Genomic DNA, 6632 nt, shown 5'->3' with positions numbered 1-6632 from the left:
AATGCTCGCTATGTCGGTGGCAAAAACATCGTGTTGTAAAATAATTACGCAACCAAACATTGTGTCGTAGAATAATTACGCAACCAAACATTGTGTTGTAGAATAATTACGCAACCAAACATTGTGTTGTAGAATAATTACGCACCAAACATTGTGTTGTAGAATAATTACGTAACCAAAAACATTGTGTTGTAGAATAATTACGCAACCAAACATTGTGTTGTAGAATAATTACGCAACCAAACATTGTGTTGTAGAATAATTACGCAACGACACTTGATAGTAGGTAATCACACCATGTTACTTTTCGCTGTTCGTCAGTGTTTAACATTTAGGATTTGGAAAATCCTCGATTAAGGAATGCTTGTGATCGATTTCGGTTGACATTGCAAACGTAACGGAGGGGGGGGGTGTCAATGTTCTGTAAAGATTCAAGTAGAGAAAGTCGCTAACTACTCCTGGCTATTAATGATAAACTGATGTGTATCAATGACTACAATTATACCTGTATATTTGATATCTAAATACGCTTGAAATAACATATTCTAAGTGATTTTTGGATAAGGTTTTCCATTTTGTTTATTTGTTAGTCCGTTCTTGGCACACACTGATTTTGACTACGGATGGCTTCTTTTGCCTGATCAGGATGTGGGGCTCATGCCGGGAGTGACCGGTCAACAGGGGATGCTTACTCCTCCCAGGCACTTAATCCCACCTCTGGTATATCCAGGGGTCCGTATTTGCCCAACTATCTATTTTGCATTGCTTATAGGAGTTACATGACATTGATCACTGTTCGTTATCTTCACCTTTCATGGAAGAGCAAGTAATCACTAGCGAGTTAGTTGAACAGCCACAAAACACATTCAGGTATAAGGCACAACCGGAGATGGGCAATGCATTTCATTGACAGCTACTGCATCGCCAACTGATGTTGGAATTCCGTCAGACAAGATCTCAACTTTTCTTAAGCTCTTATCCGGCGAAACTTCCATAAGAGTTGATTTATGATTACCTGATAGGAATTGTGCGGGCTTTCAGGATTTTTAGGTGTTAAAAGATACAAGGATGTGTAGGGGGAATCAGCTAAATGAGAAGCCTATTTCCTCTGGATCTTGTATAAGCTATTTCGTAAGTCGATGGAGATACAGTATTTGGGGGTTGTTTTGTTTTGGGGGTTTTTGGCCATGTTTAAAAACTAAGTAAAAGGTCTTTTAAAAATTGCGAAAGAAACTGATGGTTTCTATACAAAATAGGTTGTCATTTAATAACACTTTTGAGGAAATCCATCATTTACATTATTTTGTGACTCCCCTTATCCAAATCTTTACCGGAAATCGACCCCCTGCATGTTACTTTTGTAATGCTAACAGGAATCGACTACGTGCATTCCTTAAAGACTGTCAAGTTTTGCAGGGTAATTATTCTTTTATGCAATGTTATCATCATCGACACAGCGGAAAAATTTCTATTCTGTAAACAGAGCTGAAGTGTTTGAACACACTAGAAGGTCAATCCAGGCAAACTACCGACGTGGATGAACCTTAGTTATCTTTTGTTCCGTGCGAGATAAATCTTTTTACACAAATAATGGTTACAAATGCAAGAAAAAGCCATGACCTTACACACGGTCGAAATTAGTCTAGGTCACCTACACGTTTGTCAATGCAGTGTTCTACGAGACAAACGAGTGGGAAGTCAAACGGCTTGCGTGATCTAGGCTAGGTCGAAATCCAAACGGAGAATATCAATTTGCTCTGTTCTTTTTAGCGACTACCACAAAGTGACGGTTGTGCAGGGTGATGGAGTGCGACGCTGATATTCAAAACAGGGACATCGATCAGAAAGCAGACCAAACGACCAAGATGTACCAAAAAAACCAATCAGTAGGTTAGAGAGGAATATTTGTGCATTTTTGTTTTAACTGTTCCATGACAACACGATTAGCTAGGCTTCGTTGTGAAACACGGGTCTGTATACTATTCGAATTTACTCAACGTTCAAACCTTCATATTGCGTTCCCTTTTACTTTGTCGTCACCGACCATTTCAAATGTACGAAATCCTATTAGTATCATATAGAAATATAAATTCACCTGCCACTAATTACGAGATAATATTTAAAGAATTTGTCACATGATATCTTTGTTTATATAAGGTATCCGCTCCTCTTTCCGTCATTGTAGTTTTTAATGCTGTTTTAAAATATGCCAAGTAGACCATTAGAATAGTTAGAAAGTTAACTTACTGAGTGAACGTATATTCATGCATTCAAAATACAAAGGAAAAAACGACGATTTATAATTGTAAACTAATCTACTGTGCATTGAATAATTACCTTTCACAAGTTTCACGATGACGTAAGCTAATAATAAAGTTAGCTTAGTGTAACTGTGTATGAAAGTTCAAGACTCCAGTAATGCCGGTGTTGAGTGCACACTGTGATGGCACATACTGTCGTTTGGCACATGTCGTCCTCGGCGATGATATGCACGTACCCTTACGCTACGGTACATGTTGTCGCCGACAATAATATGTACGGGCTGACACGAGGCATATTTTTGCATCACAGTAAATATCTGCATCACAGTAAATATCTGTATCACAGTAAATATCTGTATCACAGTAAATATCTGCATCACAGTAAAATCACAGTAAATATCTGTATCACAGTTACTGTAAATATCTGTATCATAGTAAATATCTGTATCACAGTAAATATCTGCATCACAGTAAATATCTGTATCATAGTAAATACCTGTATCACAGTAAATATCTGTATCACAGTAAATATCTGTATCACAGTAAATATCTGCATCACAGTAAATATCTGTATCATAGTAAATATCTGTATCACAGTAAATATCTGCATCACAGTAAATATCTGTATCATAGTAAATATCTGTATCTGTATCACAGTAAATATTTGCATCACAGTAAATATATGTATCACAGTAAATATCTGTATATAGTGTTGTCGGAGGCAATGGTCCATTGGAATATATTATCGCCGGCCGCGATAGATGGGAAGGAGGGGAAGGGGGGGGGGGGTAAGATAACGATAGGTACGTGCAAATTTGTAGAGAATATTTAGCTGTGGTAATATTGATTGGAATTCTTGTTCGATACTAATACCATTTTCATTCAATGATTTCATGTTTGACTTGTTTCATTTTGTATATTGATAAATTTCAATTTAACATATGTTTAATATGAAACAATCATTGTGTTAACAGATCGCTATCTAGTGTCCGATAGATGCATCTTTTGTGTTTAATTTCTTATCATGCATGAATAAAACTCTCTCACGCGCACATTTTTCTGTTTACCAATGAAACATTTTCAAGACTATTCATAAGTTTTGAAATTCTGCTTTATATACGTAAATTTTCTTCTACGGTAATTACGATATCTTTTCTCGTAATTTCCAGATAATTATCTCGTAATTACGATATCTTTTCTCGTAATTTCCAGATAATTATCTCGTAATTACGAGATCTTTCTCGTAATTTCGAGATAATCATCTCGTAATAACGAAATCTGTTCTCGTAATTTCCAGATAATTATCTCATAATTACGAGAAAATATCTCGTTATTACGAGATAATCATCTCGTAATTACGAGAAAATATATCGTAATTACGAGATAGTGGAATGCGATTTTTTTTTATTTTTTTTTTTTTATACATGATACTACCGTAATAGGCTTTCGAACATTTTTAGATACAAGCACACTTTTCAGGACAATAATGGAAAAAATCTTTCTTTTGAAGACAGTTTAAACTACATAGCAATTTTAGGCTGAATTTGGAAAAAATAAACTGTTTCCCAACCTCCCGAGACATCGTGTCGGGTGTGTACGGGGGTTGTTAATGCAGAAACGTATGTAATTTATATATGTCTCTGGTTAAAATGTATACACACATGTAAATAGATATTTATTTTCTGATGGCTCATTACGTCAAACTTCTATTTAATGGCTCGTTAAAACCTCTCATATGAAGTCCGATTTCACCATCGATCGAGAGAGTGATGCACGCTCTGAATTATCTATATGAACTCTTTGTGATTTTTTTCCAGAATAATAAGAGGGGCTGGAACATGTAATATACTATTTATTTTATATGTTAAAAACCTTTTTGTTACACTAAAGCCACTATCGAGAGGGACGAGGGGTGCGTTTTACAAAAGAACGTACGACTTACGGCCAACTTTACATGCTAAAATTTTCTCGTTTATTGTAAGACCAGTCACTCCAATGTAAAATAATGAAAAAAATAAAGCTGAAAATTAAGTCTCAGAAACGTTTTAATTCATTCATACATACTAACTGTGTGAAGATGTTTTACGTCTTGCGACTTTGTCGTAAGCTGTTTTGTAAAATGGGCCCCTAGCCTGTATTTCTCGAAAAGAAATTAAGTCGAAACTTAAACTTAAGTCTGAAATTTTACTCAAATTTTGACTGCTCAAAATAGAAGAAAACTCAAACTTAAAGTTTGAGATTTTTTCGAGAAATCCAAGCCAGTCAAATATGAACTTTTGTTATGCGATGTGGACTCGCTATATATTATAACAGGGCGGCATAGGTAGATATATATTTCACTAAAAGCATTGCGTCCAATTACTATAATATTATTCAACGTATACCTTTTATATATCTGTATCAATATATATGCTTCCTGCGTGATGCAATAGGCAAGTATTGTTGTATTAGATGGAGCTTAGTCGGGGCCCCATCCTCGAAATAACTGTAGCTGCAATTTTTTCCTTTAGTTTAGAAATTGAATTATTTGCTATAGATTAGGTCCGGGAAATAAAAGTGTTTTAATTAAAATTGTTTAAAAATAAGAGATAGAGTCCAAATTTCTCTGTGAATTGATGTATGGCTGATTAGCTAATAAAACATGTTTTAAAGACTCAGACGTTTTAGGTTTTTAAATACAAAAATTATTTTATGAAAATTGAAAACGTTATTTGCTAATATTTTTTTTAAATCTACGGCTAATACCACCCCCCCCCCCCCTAATGTCTGTTAGGAAAAAGATATATAGTACAAATGTATTTCAAAAAGAAATTTAAATGAAATGCAAGGCCGAATTTCAGAAATATTGCAATTTTTCTTATTCTAATCAAGCCCGTTCAGAATTATAAAAAAGTAGTTATGGAAAAACATTGTAATCAGAAACCTACTTACCTGCATGGTTTACAAATTAAATGAATTTATAAAGGAAACTAATTTCTTGAATTAAAAAAGGCGTAAATTTAGCAACAATATGAATATTTTCGAAATTTTATCAATTGTGATCAGGATCGGTGCTTTTTCCCTGGTTTGGTTCAAAACTAAAAAAAAAGGGGGGGGGGAGAGAGAGAAATAGCGATATTTCTGAAATGTTATCATTTCACTTGAAACTCTGTTTAATATACATTTGTCTAATATACCTTTTTTTCCGACTGACATGCTTCTTGAATAATTTAACTTAAATGTAGCTTTAAATTTAAAAATAAAATATCAACACGTAAAAGACGTTGCAATTTTTATAGATATTTTAAAATTTAAAATATGATAGCATTTACACGAGTCTTCTTTGCTGTTTTTTCCCCTAAAACGTTTGCTAGACTATGACGTGGGGCGCTGCGTAATGTCCCAAGGGGTTCTCGTGACCGGGACAGATATCAATGAAGTTTAATTCAATTTTACAGATATATTTCTTAAGTATACATGCATAGGTTAAAAATGATGGCACTTGACCTAAAGTTAGCAAAGTCTCTACACGAGTGAAAAAGTGTCAAATAAGACGTTATATAGAACGAGCAAATAAACCTGCTACACTGCTACATATACCTACTACACGTGTGTCAGGTGTGAGCTGTTACGTCAGATCTATATATGAATCTGTACCTACTACACGTGTGTCAGGTGTATGTGAGCTGTTACGTCAGATCTATATATAAATATGTATATATATGTACCTACTACACGTGTGTCAGGTGTATGTGAGCTGTTACATCAAATCTATATATATAAATCGGTATACATGTATATTTACCTACTACATGTGTCAGGTGTATGTGAGCTGTTACGTCAGATCTATATATAAATCTGTATACATGTACCTACTACACGTGTGTCAGGTGTATGTGAGCTGTTACTTCAGATATATATATAAATCTGTACATACTACACGTGTGTCAGGTGTATGTGAGCTGTTACGTCATATCTATATATAAATCTGTATACATATACCTACTACACGTGTGTCAGGTCTGTTGTATGTGAGCTGTTACGTCAGATCTATTTATAAATCTGCTACACCTCCTGCTATATCTGTTACACCTGCACCTGATTCTATTGCACTTCCTGCCATATCTGTTACACCTGCACCTGATTCTATTACACTTCCTGCTATATCCGTTACACCTGCACCTGATACACCTGTATATACCTGTTTCTGAGCCGTTTCGAACCCGTAAGTAAGTTAGTGCCAAAGTATGAACTACAGAGAACAATCCCTCAAAAATGATAGAGCAATATTGATTGTCTTTTAAGATATTACAATCAATCGCAGACGACAAATAACTGGTGATTGGCGATTCATGACGTCTCTCTATACAAGTATGCAAAAAATGATATCGC

The sequence above is a fragment of the Ostrea edulis genome, chromosome 10 (genome assembly GCF_947568905.1).
Source record: "Ostrea edulis chromosome 10, xbOstEdul1.1, whole genome shotgun sequence".
Classification (NCBI taxonomy): Eukaryota; Metazoa; Mollusca; class Bivalvia; order Ostreida; family Ostreidae; genus Ostrea; species Ostrea edulis.
The sequence above is the reverse complement of the archived record's forward strand: the minus strand, read 5'-3'. Positions refer to the sequence as shown.